We start from the raw sequence: 18,581 nt of genomic DNA, 5'->3' as shown, positions 1-18,581 counted from the left end.
TAGAAATAATGTTGCCGAATATGAAAGATGCAGATCTAAGCCCAGCAGCGGGTTGACTTACTGTTAGGAGGGAAATAGGAAGAGCTTTTCTCCTCCAGCGTGCTCACACGCCACCTGCACAACAACTTGATACCATCAACGTTGCAAGCGTTGCATTAAACCTTCGCGTGAAACTGCGCCCTACATCGCCGAAAGTACGTGCGTATATCAGATGGATGACCTAATAAGCAGACTATAGTTTTACATACATGTATTTATGTATATGTGGTAGGATCCCCTCGGCTGGGAACGAACCTTGCGCTTACTGAGCGGAAGATTTTGGCTTCTCAGCCAACGTTTGTGCCGTTGCCATTTCAAAAACGGGACCACGGCGGCGCGTGCCGCGCGTGGTCTGGCGAAGGTACGCAGCGTGAAAAGTCTGATTTGCTCAAGCCACGGAGACCTGGCAGCGTATGAGCAACGGGTTGACCTCTGACTGGTGTCGGGGTCTTCCCCACCCCCCCAAAATTTGGGATGCCGCCGATTCCACCTGAACGCCGTTTGCACGGGACGGCTCCAATTCCCTGTAGGATGGCTCAGGCGACCTCCATCTCTTTCCCAAAAGCTTTCGAGCAAGCTCAGCCTGCAGCTGAGGGATGGAGGGAGGGAGGGATGCTCCGGCGGGACCCCCGCAGCCCTCCCCGCGGAACCCCCTTCCCTCCGCGGAGCCGAGCGGAGCGGCAGCTACGCCGCCTCCCGGGCTGCGCAGCGCGGGCGGGGAGCGACGCGGGGCTGCTCCCTCCCCCTTCTTCTTCCTCCTCCTCCTCCTCCTCCTCCTCCTCCGCCCACCCCCCCCCCCCCCCCGCAGGGCAGAGCCAGAGGAGGAGGAGGAGGAGGACGGAGGAGCGCGGTGCGGGACAGAACCGGCGGAGGTAGGTGCGCTGGGAGGGCGGCAGTGGGGATACTGGGGGGGGGGGGGGGGGAAGAAATAGTGGGGTGGGGGGTTTGGGTCCCCAAGTTGGAAGGCGATGGGACTTTGCGGGAAGTTGGGCAGCCGGCTCGGTAGGGCTCGGTAGGGCGGAGAAACACCCACCCCCCACCTCCCCAACCTCCGGGAGTGCGGGGGTCCCCGGTTCTGGAGATGCGGGGATACCTCCGGCTGCCCCCCCCCACCCCTAGTCTTACTCTAGGGTGAAGGCTGGTGGTGCCTTCCCTAGCAAAAAGGGGGGCCGGGAGCCTTCCTCCTCCTCCTCCTCCTCCTCCTCCTCCTCCTCCTCGGGCGGGTACCGGGTACCTCGGGTGCAGCATCCCCCGGGGCTTCGGGGCGAAGGTGGAAGGGGGGACACACACACACACACAGAAGCTTCTTTTAAACCGTGCCCCCCAGCAGGTTAGTGCTCCGGGGAGGGCGGAATGATGACAAAAAGAATGTAATTTGCTGTCATCTCACCGGGCTGCCTTACCGGAGCACTGCTCCTGGGCGAATTGAGCTGGTTTTTTACGGTGGTTTGGGAGAGAAGGTACTTGTAAAGCGGTTTGCTTTGAAAGATTCGTTTAATTCCGGCAGCGCAGGCTGCCTAGAATTAAGCCGTGGATGGATGTTGCCAGTCACTGATGCATATTTTTAGGTGAAGAGGGGTATTTCTTAAATGCAAGCTGTTGGCTGTTAAAAATAGCTTCGTAGCATGCTTTTGCTGAGAATGCAGTCAAGGTTCAGTGACGGGTTATTATGGTTAGAGTCTGTTAAACAACAATTCACCAGCTGAACTTTGGTGGTGTCATATACGGTTTTGTGTTTTGGTTTGTTTGGGGGTTTTTTTCTGTGCTGCTTCATTGTGATACTACAGCCGTACTCTGCAGTGAATTGACTTTCTTAGACACAGCTAGATTTGTAGGTTAATAGGATAGATGATAGTATTTCTAGGCTGGTGCAGCTAAACACCTACCAAACTTTCAGATACGGAAGTGTATTTGTAATTTTTTTTTTTTTTTTATCATATGGTTCTATCGCCTAAAGTTGTCTTCATATTGATTTGCTTGCATATGACATAAGAATGGTTTCACTTCTTGAAGCATTAGCCAGACAAAAAATCATTATCATCTCCTGTAGAACAAACACGTGCCTTTTGTATTTTGTAACTAAGAAAAAGTAGAGTAGTCAGCTGAGCAGGTTAAGGATTAAAACGCAAAGTTTGCTGGAACTGTTCATGAAGAATAAATATTCTTAAGGTTTGACTGAAAATCGTATGCGCTCGTCTGTGTAAACAAATGCCTAATTGAACAGCACTGCACATGATACTAACTGGGGACTACTTGATCTCTGGCAAAAAGGGAAATTTCCATCAATTAGTGGTCACAACATATACATGAACTATACATATGCATTTATATCTATGCTATTTATATACATTGATTGTATACACACACACACATATATACACACACTCAATTATAAACAGTAAATACCAATGGAATAGTTGTCTTGAAGCTTTTATTTTGTCAGTGATTAAGATGTTGTCACACGTCTCTTGCCCTGAGAGCTTCTCTGCTGCTGCTGGTGCCATTTCACTCTTGGGCATTGAGTCAAAGTATTCATCTGGCTCTTCACATGCCAAAAGAAAGAAAATCAATTTGAATGCAGAAAAGAGGAAACCACTTGTATGATGATTTAGCAGTGAAACTACCTTCTTTTTTTTTTCTGAAATCAATAACAAAATAGTTTTATGGTTCAGATTTTGTAACAGGAGAACTAATCTCAAATTCAGAGTGTGTTCTTTGGTGGTTTGTAAGAGGAACGTGGTGAAACAGTGGAGATTTACATGACAAAACACTTCATTCCGGTAATGCAATGGAAGACAGTAATGGATTTTGTCTTCTTTGCTAAACTAAAAGTAGGTATCTGGAAACTGTATAAATGAGAAGGTTGCAGCAGACTCTCGTATTTGAATTATTTCATGGGGTTGAAGTGGAAGGATGAAGTTATGTAATCCACTAGCAGCATTAGCAAGGATAGGATTATGTAGGCATAATCATAGAGATGCAGATAAGATACCGCTTATATTTTAACATTATTTTAAGCAACCTGCGGGAGGAGCTCTATGGGAACCAGGAGTTTCAGTGGGCAAAGATTATGTTGGTAGCCCAGGTGATTTCAGTGTTAACACACATGTTTTTAAAGATGGACTGTGTCCCAATACTAACATGTCTCTCAAAGTATTGGTTTATATTTAAGATCAAGTTGTTAGATGGATGACTCTTCCAAAGTTCATGAGGTATTGCTAGCCATGATACTACAATCCCTCCACCCCCCAAAAGGATTTCTTATCAAATTCTTCTGCTGACTAGGAAGGGAATCCTTCTTACTGTTAACTACTTCTCCTATGCTGAGTGCTTCCTCGTATGTTCATGGGAGCAAAATTTTAAGAAGTTATAACTCACTGTTGTGTTTACCGTCATGTCCTGATATTTCTCTAGAGATAAGCTAGCAGCAGCGGTCTGATCTTGCCTAAATGACTTCTGGATTTAAGTTAGAACATCCAACTGTGTTTCTCTTTCGCTACAGATACATCACTCAGGAGAAGCAAGCCACAACTTAAACAGGTGTCAGTATGCTCCCTCTCCCTCTTAACTCTTAATTACTCTTAACCATTACTCTCTCCTTAAAGGCCGTATATCCCACAGCCAGAAACTCTAAGGAAATGTGCTATTAAATCATTCAGTGCTACTCTGGCTATGTAGGTGATGTGAATCACCCTGTTTCCAATGTCTTACAGAGTTTGCAGGAGCTGTACCCTAGTTTGAACTGGGCTCCTTAGTCTGCAGGCTTCAGTTCCTCCCGTAACCCACCTCTTTTCCTCTGTACCTTGCACAGTGAGGGATAACTCTGAATTCCCACCGTACTCCTTGGCTGGAGTTATGTTGCTCAGCTGGAAGAGTCCAAAATGCTGTGGAAAAACAAGGTAGATTTCCAATAAGAGAGGATTTTTTTTCACTGCTTTCCCGCACAAATTAGTATTCCTTATTTATTTATGTGTTTTAGTGAAGTGCACTGTTTTTCTTACTGACGAAGTGTGGTGCCAGATTTGGAGTCTAAATACGGCTATTCACGCGAGGGGAAGGGATCTGTAAGCTTCTACAAGTTCTTATCGCAAAGCAGCCTGAATTACACCAATCTCTCCACTTACACTGCAATTTCACTAAAATTAACTAATTATGTATAGCACTGCTGACCCATTCCCTTGAAAACATGTAGGGCTGTCCGTGTATCTAACAGCAAGCGTGTTGTACAGTCACACTGGCCGTTTGTCCGTGCGACCTTCTCATTTGTGTTTCCCGGGCTGAAAGACACGATTACAATTCTGTCCCGGTTACTCGATTTGGTTTTTACATGCGAGGGAGACAGGAAAGCTACCGAGGAGCTGGAGTGCGGCAGGCGCGTTGCAATGGGAGCACTGTAATCCTTTGATTACACAGCTGTGCCTGACATGCCGCTAAACAGCACTTTAGGGGCAAGCAGTTAATGTAGCTTTGCCATGGAATATTTATTAATTTATGTTACACCTGGTTTCCAGCAGCTGCTGAACGTGGCTCGTAAGCACCAGTTTTAAGGAGCGTGACATCCTCTGTAAGAAGAGATAACCAGGTGATGCGCACCATCCCTTGCGAAGGTGACACGCGTGACACCTTGCGAGAAGAAACAGAAAGATGATGTCCAGTTGGGTACCGGTGGCTGATGGCAATGACGAGGCAGCTGTGCTGGTGGCGAGAGCCCAGATGTGATGGCGAGTGTGAACAGGAGCGAGCGGTCCGTGGCAGGTCTGTCCCAACGCCGTCCTCTGTCCTCCTGTGCCAGCACACCAGAGGTCATGGTCCCACCAACCCTAACCCATTGCCCTGCCTCTTCTCGTTCCCAGACCCTTCTTAAAATTCCCACAATAGCTTGAACTGGCTGAAACGCATGTTTTCCAAATCTCTAAAGTGGCAAGCCTGCTGGCTTCCTTGTGAACTTACCAGAAATGAGGTAGTACGCATAAACTAACTCAGCTCCAGAAACATTTTTGGAGCTCCTGGTGCAGGAAGCCTTCCTCCCTTGGTTTGCAGAAAGAAGCTAAAGCCCCTACACCATTAGGGATGGTGAAAAAGGCACTTGGGCTGCCAAGGTGCCTGCCTTCTGTGTAGTGGGTTTCCTTTGACGTGAACACAGTCACGAGAAGAAATGTGATGGAGAGGTGGGGAAGTGACACAGACCTTTATTCTTTTATATACCAAGCACTACTAAATACACACTTTTAATTCTAAAACTTAATGTGCCATTGTTTGGACTCATCAAATATGCACACCATATTATAAATAAGTATGTGTTTTTTTTTTTAAGCCAGCTCTGTATCTAAGGCAGGTCGTTCCTCACCGTATAAGGTGCAGATCTGTACCTAAATAGCAAAATACTAAAACTGACATTTTTTTTCCTTTGCTTCACGCCTTCCAGTAGGGAAAAATATGTTTCACAAGGAGATATTTTTCCTGTAAAAAAACCTTGATGTTCAGTGTGGGTGAATGTACCCAGCTATCTTACCATAAAATTAGAAAAACTGATGAGATTGAAAAAGACTTTTGTTTTTTTTTTTTTTTTTTTTTTTTTTTTTTTGCATATATTGGTGCATGGCTTAAATCTGCCGAGTTTAAGTTAGACTTGGTAACTTCTCAGGATTGCATGGAATATGGGGAAGGACATTTCTTTCAAATAACAGCAGTTGTGTTACAGGTGAGTTTTAACTGGGAAGAACTGTGAGATCAAACAAAAAGAATGAAGATAAAATGTAAGGCTGAAAGATGTACAGAGAAAACAAGACAAGACTGCCTTGAAAAATGCAAATTTCTGTAGGATGCATAAGAAAGATAACGAAGATTTATCTGCAACATGTATACTTAGGGGATGGAAGAAGCCTGGTAGATGCTCGTGTTGAAAGAGTGCTACCAAAGTGGGCAGCATGTTAGATGTGAGTTAGCAATATTGGATGGTTTCAGATGATTGAAGACGATAATGTCCTTATATGCTCTACATGCCCAGTTAGAAGTTCAGGTCTTGGAGCAGTATAGGGAAAAAAGCACGTAATTAAAGTGCTTTAGATCTGGCGCCAAGTTAGTAGTGAGATACCAACAAATAGGAGAGACCTCAGGAAAAAAAGCAAAATAAATCAGGATTCTGGAAGGTTTTGCACATGATTTGAAGAAAATGTAAGAGCCCAGTGTTAACCTTGCTGTGCCTAAGCTAGGATATAATGGCCTGTGAGTGCCAGAATTTATTATTCCAGAGATGGAGAAGGACTCTGTTTGGCTAGTGCAGCCAGGAGGTTTGACTGTGTAAAGCTAGAAATGGGAGGAAATGGAGAAGGGTAGTTTAATGGAATATTAAGAGTGTATATCATGTAATAAGATGGGTTTGCCTGCAGGGCCAGCTCTTCACAGGGGACCTTAATCTCTGAAAATTCTTAAAAGCAACATGTTTTTGCAAGTCCATCAAACACTTTATCTAATATGCCTTTCCAGCCCCTTAGATTTTGTCTACTTGCTAGTTGAGAAATTTGTCTTCCGACTAAGCTATGTATGTATTAAATAGATAATGTTCAACAGATATGGTTAGTGTTAAATAAGTTAAATGGATAATGAATCTGAAATTTCTAGGATTTTCAGGGAACACTCTGAAAGGTCAGCTTTTCTTAGCTTTTCACAGATTTATTTCACCATGTTAGGCTAGCGGTTGTGCTCCTCTTCTGTCTCCCATCCCCGGTTAGTGCATTTGCAGGAGTGCTGCCGTACAGTTCATCATTCCGCTGAAGCCTAAGGAAATTTCCTGGGGCCATTTCTGGAAGGTATTTTGGATGCTGCTTTGTTGAAGTGGAAGAGAAGCAGGTTGCACGTGTACATCAGGTTTTGAGCCCAAGCAGAGCTGGTGCCAGTTCAGCTCCCCGAAGGAATATGGGTTCACGCCGTGAGGTTGTGCTTCAGAATCAGGGACTTTTTGCTTGTTTTGTGGCTCCCTGGAGCTCTAGCCTGGGATAACACGGTGATATCTGGGTGGTAACTGCATCTATTGCAAGTGCAGAGGTCAGATAAAAAGGCTGGGTAGAAACACTGCTCTGCGTTAAAGGCTACCGATAGAAATTACAACACGAGATACAGTGGTGGTCTTTTCGTTTAAAAAGACAAAAACGTGTTCTAGAGCACTTCAGCACTGAGTATTACAGCTTTACACCCTGAGCAACTCATCGGAGCCATTCATAAAGTAAATAATTTAGATGAAAAATTTCATAAATTATAGAGCTATGAAAACAGTATCTCAGGTTGAGGATTAACTTGCCTGAGGAACAGATAAGGATAAATCAGAATGAAACCACTATTGCTCTTGACATTTAGTAGTAGAATTACTTTGCAAAGCTATTTATACCAGCTTTAAAACAGTTTCAACAAGAAATGAGATGTGAGAGGTGAACAGAAGGGAACGTTGGAACCTAAACTCATCCCTCTCATTATAGGAAAGAGGAAAAATTCATTTGTCTAACATCAGGCTATTTTAAATACTGAAGTGTTTAACTCTTCAGAGAAGATTTTTGAACATTGCTAAGGAGATCAGCAAAATTAAAAATACACAGCATAGTAAAATTGAATATATATTGGTATCCATGGAAATCCCACGTGGATTTCTCTTGCATTAGGGTGGATCAAGAGTAATGCAGCTCTTGGTTTTCAGTGGTGTAAGGGGGACCAGAATCTGGCTCCTCCAAACTGTGGGCACTGCAAACGTTTCCTGGTTGTTCTGGAGAAGTTCAGAGTCCTCTGCTTGGCAAAGTGTGTGGCTGTAGTGGTAAGACTGCTAAACCGGTCTTAAAGCAGTGGTTTGCTGTAACACTCTAGTACTTCACAGTGAGTAGCTTTTTGGTTAGGTCCCCACTACTTTTGGATTGGTTTGGGTTTTTTTTAAATAGATTTCAGTAACTCTTTGGGTAAAATATGCTTCTTAGATGGCTTCAAATCACCTGCTGCTTATTCCTTCTTACAGCTTTAAAAATTGAGTGTTCGTGTTGTTTGATATCAGAGTTCCACTGTTGCAATAACTCTTTTTGGTGTGATACAGGGGAACGCATAAAAAGCTTCTGCTGAGTTTTGATAGCTACTTCTTTTAACGGCACCTATTAAGTGGGTGTAGTAATCTATCCGGTTTTCCAGTTTTTTATTTTGCTGTACTAGTACATTGGGTAATAAATGAAAAAAAAAAAAAGCACTAAAAAATGTACTGTGAAAATACAGGTAAGCACGTAAATATCAACAGTGATTTTTGTTGGACTATTACAAGTCCTAGATTCTAAGGCTTTTCAGCATTAGAAAATGAACTGAAACTTTATGACAACGTGTATTTGTGCATTAAAAATACTTGCCTGTTACTGAAACAAGAATATCCAACCATAATCACTAAAAATTTTACAGTGCAGTATTTTTAATAACCTTCTTTGTGTATTTTTTAAAGATAACAAATAATTTCAAAATAGCAAATATCATTAAGTTGCATTTAACACAAAAATTGAGTGTTTCAAATGAGATAATATAAATGCTGTGTTCATTCCAAACAGCAATTCTCAGGATGAACCTCTGGCTTCATTAAAGTCAATGAAATGTCTTCCTGCTGACTTCAGCATGCCAAGATTTGAAAAAAAAAAAAAATTGAAATGGGATCTGAAAAAGTTTTCTTCTTGATGAATGACTGGAGCTAAAGTCATTCAGCCGTACTTTTCTGTGCATATGTTCTTTAGTTCGGCCAGGAAGTCTTAAGGTGAAGATACTGTCTGGTGGGGATGAGGGTATGCGAAAAGGAAATAATAGTTCTCTTTGAAATAATGTCTCAGTAGTTGTGTTATCCCAGAGGTCCCCTTCTATGGAGATGCTGTAGACGTGTGCCCGTTTCAGTGCTAAGGGAAGCTGACTGTGCGGGTCGACGTTCCTGTTAAGGATATTTAGGCCTTAAAAGTGATGGAAAGCCCCAAAGTCCAGCTCTTTAAATAAAGTATTGCATTACTGCATTGTGTGGGTAGGAGTTCGGACTGTCTTTTGCATCAAGTGCAGCATTCAGGCATGGTTTTAGGGACATTTTTAGCTTTGTCCTTTTGGCATCAAGGATTTTTATGTAGCAATTGAATAGGAGGAAGGAATTAATTTGATTTAGCGATGTCAAACTGAAAATGAAGTTCCTCTTAGCACATCCTTCGAAGAACGCTCAATGGCTCTGGATTTAGCCTGCCATCCGCTTTGTTTTTGCAGGGATATTTTTGAACTTCCTCTGCTGGTAAATATTTAGAGTCTGTTTATATTTCATCTGATGTCTGTTAGTGCTTACGGGTTTTTTTTCTGTAAATACTTACTACTGAAGATATTGGCGTTACAAGCCTAGAAATTGCAGTGCTAGCAATTTTGTAATTTTAACAGAAGCTGACTGACAGTATATTTATTAATTATCCAAGAGAGGCTTATCGCTTTCTAAAAGAGAACTTTATTTCTGGGCTGTAGGTATTGGAAGGGGACCTGTAATTGCTTTATGTCTGGAGCGCAGGTTTAGGGGCAGAAGTCTTGGCCGGATTAGATGTGACCATCGCTGAGGATCAATAAGGTAGGAAAAGTGGAAAGGCTGTTTCAAATTTGTAAAAGTTTTAGTCAACAGGATGCTGCTCAGCTCAGAATGAAAATTGCAGCTGTTTCTTTTTTGTTAATTAAAATCTAATGAAAAACAATTCGGAGAAAGCTGAGTTGATATGAATGACTTTGAGCACTTGAAGGATTTCCTTTGCAAAATCCTGTGCAGCCTTTTCTTACAGCCTGGCTCGGTACAATTCTCACTGGTGTTGCCCAACTAAATCTTAGTGCTGTTTTGCTATGCCTTGCTAATTCCTTTTTGGAGTCGTGGTTTTCCTGATGTGAATATGACAATCCCACTTTAATCAGATAACAGCAGTTGTCACCATGCATAGGGATTGTGATGCCTAGGAGTCTCAGAAGTATCTGTGTCAAAATGAATAAATAAAACATCTAAAAAGCTTTACGAAGAAGCAGTAAACTTAAAAATTGAATTAGTTAGCAGCATTGAAATGAGTTGCCTTATTATATTACAGCATATAGCCACCAGATGTCACTTATTTTGTACACCACTGGGCTGGGGAGAGATAGGCCCTTGGTATGTGAAAGGTAAAAAAAATCAAGGCAACTTGCTACAAGTGGCTTTGTTTCTGTTCTGTTTTGCCAATTCATAATTGGCAACTGTCTTCCTTGATAAATATTTTCATCGTAAAATAGATTGTATAGTTTCATTTCTCACAGATAAGATAGACTCCTGTTTTTTATGAGCCTTAAATGTCAGCAGTGACATTTTGAAATTCGGTCTTTAAGAAAATAATTAATAGGCTTACTAAATTTTCAAAAGGACGAAAGTATATGTTATGGAAAGGACAGTTTTATTATTATTATGAACTGTACTATCATTAAAGACACATTAACCAGTGGCTTAAATATATATTCATCTTCAGCCAAGTTAAAAGCATCGAGATGAGTCTTAAAGTCATGCAGGACTGAAAGCAAAGTGGAAGTACGTGTCGACAGGGGAAGGACCACTTCTAAAATCAGAGAACAGCATCCACTTATAGAACCACGCAATTCATCCTCAGGGTTTAAAGGCTTCAAAGAAAAGTGTAAATAAAGATAGATAGATGGGGGATCTATCTCTAAAGTGGAAAAGGAACACTTGGTACCCAACACAAAGCTGTTTTTCCCGACCCCAATGAGCATGAACAGTATCAGTGAGCAGGGTGAGACGACTAATTGCTCACCAGTGAGAGCGAGAAAAGGGTTTGTGATCTGGGTCACCGTGTTCACATGTGTTTTTTTCCTCCCATTACCCGCAATGCTAAATTGAGAGCAGACCCTCTTCCATGGTCGTATAAGCCTCGTGCTCATTTATTTTTTGGTCTGTACTCAAAGGCAGCACCGTTAGAAAGGGGAAATTTAATTTTCTGGACTTGAAGCAGAAAGACTGAAAATTGAGTGATTTCCTGAAGGGTAATGATTAGTGGTTGGTTTTTTTTTTTCCCCCCTCTGGTAGTAATGTAGTTTGTTTTTATGTTTTAAATGTATTTTCTACCTCAGATTTCAGTTTGGGATGGAGTCATACTCATTCTGTGGATCTCATGCAGGTTGGAGGGTGTAAATCCATTGCTCTGAGTGAATGATATGAGGGTTGCTCTCCAAATTATTTTCCTTTTGAGTCCTCGGGAGCAGCTGTTTTGTAAGACTACCTACCTTCATTTTTCATCTGCGGTGAAAAATGTACTCCAGCATGGCACTCACTAGCTGGAGGCAGAGTTTGACACAGACATTTTTTCCCTGCTTTTCTTCTATGCTTGAACAGAAATAGAGGTGGGCAAAGCCTTCCTTAACTAATAGAAACGGTGTTGACTTCTAAATGCAGCAAATTAGTGTTTTAGCAGCTAGTATGAAACCAATTATATTAATGAGGGCTCCAGTGCCTTAACTGAGAGTTGTTTAAGAGACCGAGGGTTTCACTTCCCAGCTGCAGGTCTTACACCATTGCTCCCGAAAATGCCACCTGCCAGCCTTGGCCCCGGCAAGTGCTCACTGCCGCCGTTGTGCAGAGGGGTCCCGGCACGGCTCTGCCATGGGGAACGTGATGGCAGCTTGGGAAAGTTGGAAAAATTACCTTCTCTGTCTTTTGAGCTCATGGAAAGACTGAAAGTCGCTCCGTTTAATATAGTTACTGGGGGAAATTCAGGCTCAGCGCTGTCTGCCTTAGGTAGTTTATTTCTAACTGATGGTTTATTTCTAACTGGATTGCCAGTGACTTTCTATGTTGTACAATACATATCTGAATTTTGTTCAAAGTGCCTCAATCGCCATGTAATGGGATTCTGAACGGTGAGTTAGGAGATTTAGATTTTTCTTGGACTTCTACCATTTTATGCCATATGGTAGCATAAGTAACGCATGTCAGTACTCTGTCATTTTGTCATCCACAAATTGAAAAGCGCTCTGACATCTGCCATGGGGAGTTACTCCAAGAAAGTGAGCACTGTCCGTGCCCCAAGGATCTGATACACATAGACATTAATCAAGCTCTGAGTTACATTTGAGTGCACTCCAGCATCCCCCCGAGTCTGCTGCGTATGGCACGAATGTTTGCAATGAAACTACCGCCTTTACTCATTTAATTAGTTTTTCAGGTCGGACAGAAGCTTCTATGGAAAAAGATGAATGAAATAATATATATGTTGTATTTAAATGTTCATGTTTGGAGAATACATTTTGTTCCAAATCAGTTTTGTTGGCATAGCTTAGCTCTGTACAAGTAACCTTTAGGAGGAAAAGTAAGAATAACTTCAAAGTCAAGTTGTCACATGTAAAGGAAGAAAAAGCATATAATTGTGAGGTTTTCTTCTCATTTGTTATTATTATCAAACTCTAGTTTATAACACTGAGCCATGCAATAAAGAGACTGAGGTGTATTATCAGCATATGATTTATTTTTTCACTTAGTGAGAAGAACTGTGAAATTTTCTGAGTTTATAGATTATGCAGAACTTCTGAAGTCACTTACTTTGATATAAATGTTTTGGATGCTGAGGAGGGCATTCAGGGGGATTTAAACATGCAAGAAAATTGTAAAGTAAATCAAATGGTCAGTGGTGAGACTATAATTTCTTTTACACACCTAGGATGAATGGTTTTCTAGCATGCCTAATTTCTCTGCGTACTGGTGAAGTAACTGCTCTAAAAGCAGCAGGACTGACTCAGTTATTCACATAGTAGGTTTCATTTTTGTCCACTAGAAAGAGTTTGTCTGTCAGGGCCAGAAAACCGATCCCTGGGCACCTTCCCTTGTTGACCCTGCGTGGTTCGTAGCTCTGCTCCGGCCGTGCAAAGCGGGACCCGCTCTCCTGAAGAACATGGGAGATGCAGAAGGGGATGCCAAGTCCTCCTTGAAAGCGTAAGCAAAGATATGAACTGGTAAAACAATGACGTTGCCAAAGGGTGGAGGGTTTTCATGGGGAGAGCACCACAGCAATTCATGATTAAAAAGCCCAACCGAAACAACCAATTTGGGGGACGACCTCCTTGCCCAGACTCACGGAGGCTCCTGCCAGCTGCTGAGTCACATTCCTGAAGCTTTGATGGAAGACGTGGCATTTTGTGGCACTTCATTGCATGTTGCTGTCTTTAGATGTGGGTGCGGAGCGATCTTTGTAGAAGACAGTGATTGATATGGCTTTTCGCGGCAACTGCTGTGTTTTGTTAACGCCATTCTTGAGGGGGGAAAGCGTTAAAGGAAACTGAGCACGGGCCAACTTCTACAACATCTTATTTCTGAAACCATACAGCTCCTTTTGGTGACCACTGAAAAAAATACGTGTAACTCAATAGCATTCTTGATACAACAGGTCAGTATAGGCCCATTTTTCACATTCTCTGGATCTGAGGCACTGAAAAAACCCATCATCTCTGGAGCTGCAGTTTGGTGCAGTTTGGACTGAGCTCTTCTGCTGACAAATAGAGCGCATTTCTATACCATTATCTGTATATAAAGTGCCTATTTTCTCATTGTTTTGTAGTGGCTGTCTCTCATATTTGAGAAATGAACTCTGCTTTCCTAGAATGCTTGTGTTGTCACTTATTTGATAGGGTTTTAGAGGTTTTTCTTGGTGTTAGTATTTATATTATATAGTAGTGCTTAGAAACCATAACTGGGCTTGGAGGCCATCTCTGCTGGCCCAAGACACCCCAGTAAGCTTTTATTTCAGTGTAGTCCCTGCTGCAGACATATATTAAGGAATTTCTAGTTTATTTCACCTAAAAAATATTCCCTCCAAATGCATCTGTACGCTCTTGATGTCATTTTAGTCTCCTGCGTGTCTGCAAGCTTTGAAGGCATTAGCAGCCTAAACCAAGTTATTACATTAATCACATGAAGTCAAAGATTCATGTCTTTGACTCAAGATAAAGTAAACACTATTGGCAACAGAGAAATTTAAGAGATGGAAATGCATTTCAATACTTGGGAGATATTTTTGCTGGAGATGTTTTTTTGTTAGGTATGTTAATCCTGCTAAATTTGGAGCTTACAGGTGCTTGCAAAGTATTTTGTGGGGCATATTCTGGAGATGCGTCTAGTTCACTGCAGAGTTTAATACTGTTAATGCTCTATCTCAATTTTTCTGCATTAGAAACTAAGCTTTTTGGGTTATCGTTAACAGTCATGCTTCTATTCTTGCAAAGCTGGCTGCCAACTGCAGTTGATGGAATTTGTTTCATTTTAGATTTCTTCTGTGAATTGCTTCAGTAAATGGTTTATTTCAAGAAGTGGAATCTGAGCTCCAAAACTAGTGTTGATCTGATTTCAGCTGCAAAGTCCTAAAGCGACTTCATGTCCTCCTCTATTTGTCTAGAACCAAATATATCAATAAGCACTGCTGTTTAAAAATAAAACCTCATTTTAACCTCCCACTGTTTGCTTTTAAGTTGTGCCCTGCTACTCCCAGGGACACAGGGATTTTTTTCAGCAGAGTGAGAGCTTTCTGGCCAGAGCTGAGCGTTTGTGAACAGTTGTTCACCCTTTCTCTTTAAAACTGCACCCTCTGGACTATCTCAGGAGACGGTCTGTCCCACGGAGCAAGCAAGAGCATCCCAGCCCCAAGCATCCCTGCACAGCACCCAGGTGGTGTTCAGGTAGGGGTCAATAAGGACCACCATGTGAATTAGGCACTTGTGCCATTTGGGAGGTCCATCAAGGGTGAGATATATATTATTTTCTTTAATTTCTCAATGCAAGATCTTAAAAAGTGAATTTTGAACCCTCTGCAAGTTTAAGCAGAGGAAGAGCGGAAGGTTAGTTTGAGATAGTCTCCCTACAACAGAAGTTCATTAATTAACATCTCCATTGGGAAAAAAGTCTTGTAGAGAGCTTGCCTCAGATTGCCTCCGCTCCACAAATAAAGACCATCATCTAGTTTGCTAGGCTAAATGTTGCCTTTATGTTGCAGAAAACGTTGCAGAAGAGGCAGGGTGTGAGGGAGCGCATGCCAAATTTTTCTTGGTGCCTTCATCGTTATGCAGAGTTGGTTGGGTTTGGGTTTTTTTTTCCTGGTTTCTTTCCATGGAAATTCAGTAAAGAAAGTTCTCAGATTTTTATCTTGCTTGTTTACAATCTGCAGTCCAGCTAAAGGCAACGTAAAGCATGAAAAGGTATTTGTGGTTGTGTTCTTTCCGAGTGGAAAACAAGTATATTGAAGCCAAACATGGGCGAAACCTGTAGGAATACACAGTCAAGTCAAGGGAGTCAGTGACTCAGTGGCTGAGGAACAGATTTATCTCATTATTGTTCTGGATATTACAGTATTTACTTACTGGGTCCCATACATAGCATGGCTTTTTTTCTTTTTGTTACTACTGTCATAAACAGGGGGCTTCGTGCAGTTGCAAGATTCCCGGGCTGGAGTTTACCATGTTATGAAAATTATATTTTTTTGAGAGGCTGGTGAAAGATTGCAACACCTTCTCTTTCTTGTAATAGCGGAAATCGGTAAATAATGAAAATCTTTGAATTTCTTTGAAGTTTGTGATAGAAGTGGTGTTCTCTAGCTGTGATGATCTAAAAATATGGAAGGACAGTAATGAGGGTTTAAACCATTATCAACCGGCATTAGGTTCCACATCAAGTATGTCCTCTGCCTATAAAGATACATGTTGTTAGCAACAGAAAACAGAGTATAGCCATGCAGAAACTTCTTCAGAATGATGGTATCTTGTAAGCTGGTTAGTAAAAATTTATTGCACTTTTATACAGTTAAAAAGCACACGATACGGATGACGGATGGAGTCTAAGCCTTGGATGAAACACTTATGAATAGTGGAAGGACGCTTTGGAAGTAAATGTTGCTTGACTTATGCAGAATAAACGCTTTCCTAAGATGCTGAAAGCAATATATTATATTCCGTCAGACGGGTTTTGCTTAATTAACTGTAGCCAGAAGTTACCTGCAGGAATTTTATCTGATGGTACTGTGTTACTCTTACAGAGATAACTAATCAGCAATTTCTTGAGAATACTTAGACTTTTTGGGGTATCTCCACTCGGACTTTGAATCTACTTTGCTTCAGAACAAGTTTGTAGGTTCTTGGTACTTTAATGGGCTGAGATTTATCTGCTGTGTTGTTGCTTAAAGAATTAAAGTTGTTGAACATTTATAAAAGTTACTACTAAGCTTGGAACACAGTTTTTGCTTTTTTTTAAAGTACTGAAACAAAGCCACAGTTGTGATTTGGCATCAATGAATAGTTTTTGTTGACTAATTTTTGTTTGAATTTACAAGAAACTTTAATGACAGACTCTAATACTCAGTTTGTCTTTTCAGGACGCAGCTGTGTATGTTTCCTTTCACCCACTCAGCACTAGATGAAAGATGAAATGCCCTATTCATGAAAAAGCACTTAACATGGTACTTATGCACAGATGAGAGATGTTTTTCCATCCATTTTAATGTATGTCTCATGGAGAAGGTACCATATATGAGTCATAACAAAAAATTTCAGATGACTGTGTTAAGATAGTAAAGTTTATGGAGAAAATTCAGTTTGGAGGTGGAGGAAAATCCCTTCTCAGTCACTAAAAATCAAACGAGCAGCTGTTAGCATATACGTTGCTCTGGAATTGTCACAACAATATTGTGTTTAAAGCAATGTTAAGTATCACGTAGACCGATCCCCTGCAGAAAGACTGCTTATTTATGAAGCGTGAAGGTATATCAAATGAATTGTAGTAGATACCATTTGGCTGCATTAGTGCATGCAAAAACATTTTACCACACCATGGGATAAACAGGCACTGAAGGTATTATGTTATGCATATTCTATTTATTCCATATAATGTTATTCATCCCTCAAAAACAGCCTTAAATTAGCAGCTGATCTCTCACAACCCACAAGATTTAGCAATTTGCAAAGTGGCAGTAAGTATTAGATTTCAGATGGTGGAAAGAATATGTTTCTCACTTTAAATCAACTTGAGGTAGCAGCTGCTAAAATCAAGTAAAATCAAATGTGTAAAAAGAACAAGATGGTAATCAGAGTAACATAACTGTGAATGCCCACTATTTTGCAGCATGCCGAGGCTGAAAATGCTTGGCAGGACCGTTGGAAATACTCTCAGAACATTTTTCTCCCACGTGCTGGTGCTGGACCGGTAATCAATACAAGAGACAAAGACCCTTGCTTAAAATAAATCTTCAGCACTGAAAGATCTCTTCCTGCAAATTCAACTGTGCTACACTAGCTCTCCGTCTCTTCCCCAAATAGGAGTCAGCTGGCACTCTGAAGGTGAAGATTTATTTTTCTGTAGCGCAGTGAGGCTTTGGTGTTCATCTCCCCTAACCTCAGAGGTGTAGATGGTGGATGCCTAAATCTGAGGCCGTCACTCAAACCTCGCGTTGTAGCTGACACAGAGAAATTGGCCGTCCAGAGCAATTTCCTCGTGTTCAGATAAGGTGATGAAAACGAGCGTGCTGTCCTCACCTAACTGAGCTTTGCATGAAGGGAAACCCCATATCTCTATCGAGCAAGTTGCTCCAGGAGAGCTATTTGAGTAAATTACAGCGGTATCTGTCCAGAGACTCAAACAACGAAGCAGGCGTGGAAGCCTGAAAATACAGCAGGATGGGCAGCTGTCAGAAAGAAATGCGTAACAAAAAAATGGCCTGCATATTGTAAGTGAACTCTGTCGATACTAGACCAATTCTTTGCCTCTGGAGTTTTCTGAAGATAAGTACTTATTTATTTTTATTTATTACAGCCTGACTGCAGGCCGTATGGGAGCTGTATTTAGATATGATATTTTTTCCCACCTGCCAACCCACAAACCCCCTGGATTTGTTTGATAAAAATATCTGGAGTGGAAGATCTTCATAACAGATTCAGCCTTCATGCTTCATGTTTCCCTCTTGCGTTAGTACTTATAACAGGAATTTGGCTGATTCGTGGGTTGATTGTGTGATTTATTCCTTGAAAGACCGCGTAGGTAAGAATTTCTATTATTGTAAAGTAATGTGATATCCTGTGTTGGGAATGAAACTTCAACGGCTGTTTGATCTTATTAAAAATGTAATAAAAACATTTGTGGCAAGACCAGCCTTATCACATCCACTCTCTGCACCTCAAGTTGTATTTCAGGGGATCCTTTTACCTTTACTGTGAGCTCTTTGGTTCTTTTTCTTTTGCTACATAGCAAAAGAAAATAAATGTGGCAAATTCAGCCTGAAGAATTCTCACTGATATTAAATCACCGAATAAGTGATTTAACCTTCTGTGTCCGTCTTCGTCTTATTTTTGACATTGGGTGTCTTTCCAGAGATTTAAGAAAATACACTTTTTCTTAGCAAGGGGTAAAAGTTAACTCCCATTAGCATTGGTATTTTATATCTGTTCTGGCTTTTAGTGATCTGATCATTTTAATGAAGGACTGACTGTTTTTTGTTAAATAGATGTGATTTCTGGTTGTATTCTGA

At 41.4% G+C, this 18,581-nt stretch overlaps 1 protein-coding gene across 3 annotated transcripts in view; it reads left to right on the top strand.

The window, feature by feature from the left end:
- Positions 1-799: 799 nt before the first annotated feature.
- Positions 800-18,581, top strand: part of CHST15 (carbohydrate sulfotransferase 15) — a 48,521-nt gene continuing 30,739 nt past the window's right edge. The window contains exon 1 of one of the 3 annotated variants that reach the window (XM_049811213.1): positions 800-911. The gene's annotated coding sequence lies outside the window, so the exon portion shown is untranslated. Of the gene's footprint in view, positions 912-4,634; positions 4,795-9,541; positions 9,635-18,581 lie in introns of those variants that run through there. The other 2 variants (XM_049811215.1, XM_049811216.1) reach the window with 2 other exon arrangements.

This window comes from Accipiter gentilis, chromosome 9, assembly GCF_929443795.1.
Source record: "Accipiter gentilis chromosome 9, bAccGen1.1, whole genome shotgun sequence".
Lineage (NCBI taxonomy): Eukaryota > Metazoa > Chordata > Aves > Accipitriformes > Accipitridae > Astur > Astur gentilis.
The sequence above is the reverse complement of the archived record's forward strand: the minus strand, read 5'-3'. Positions and strand labels throughout refer to the sequence as shown.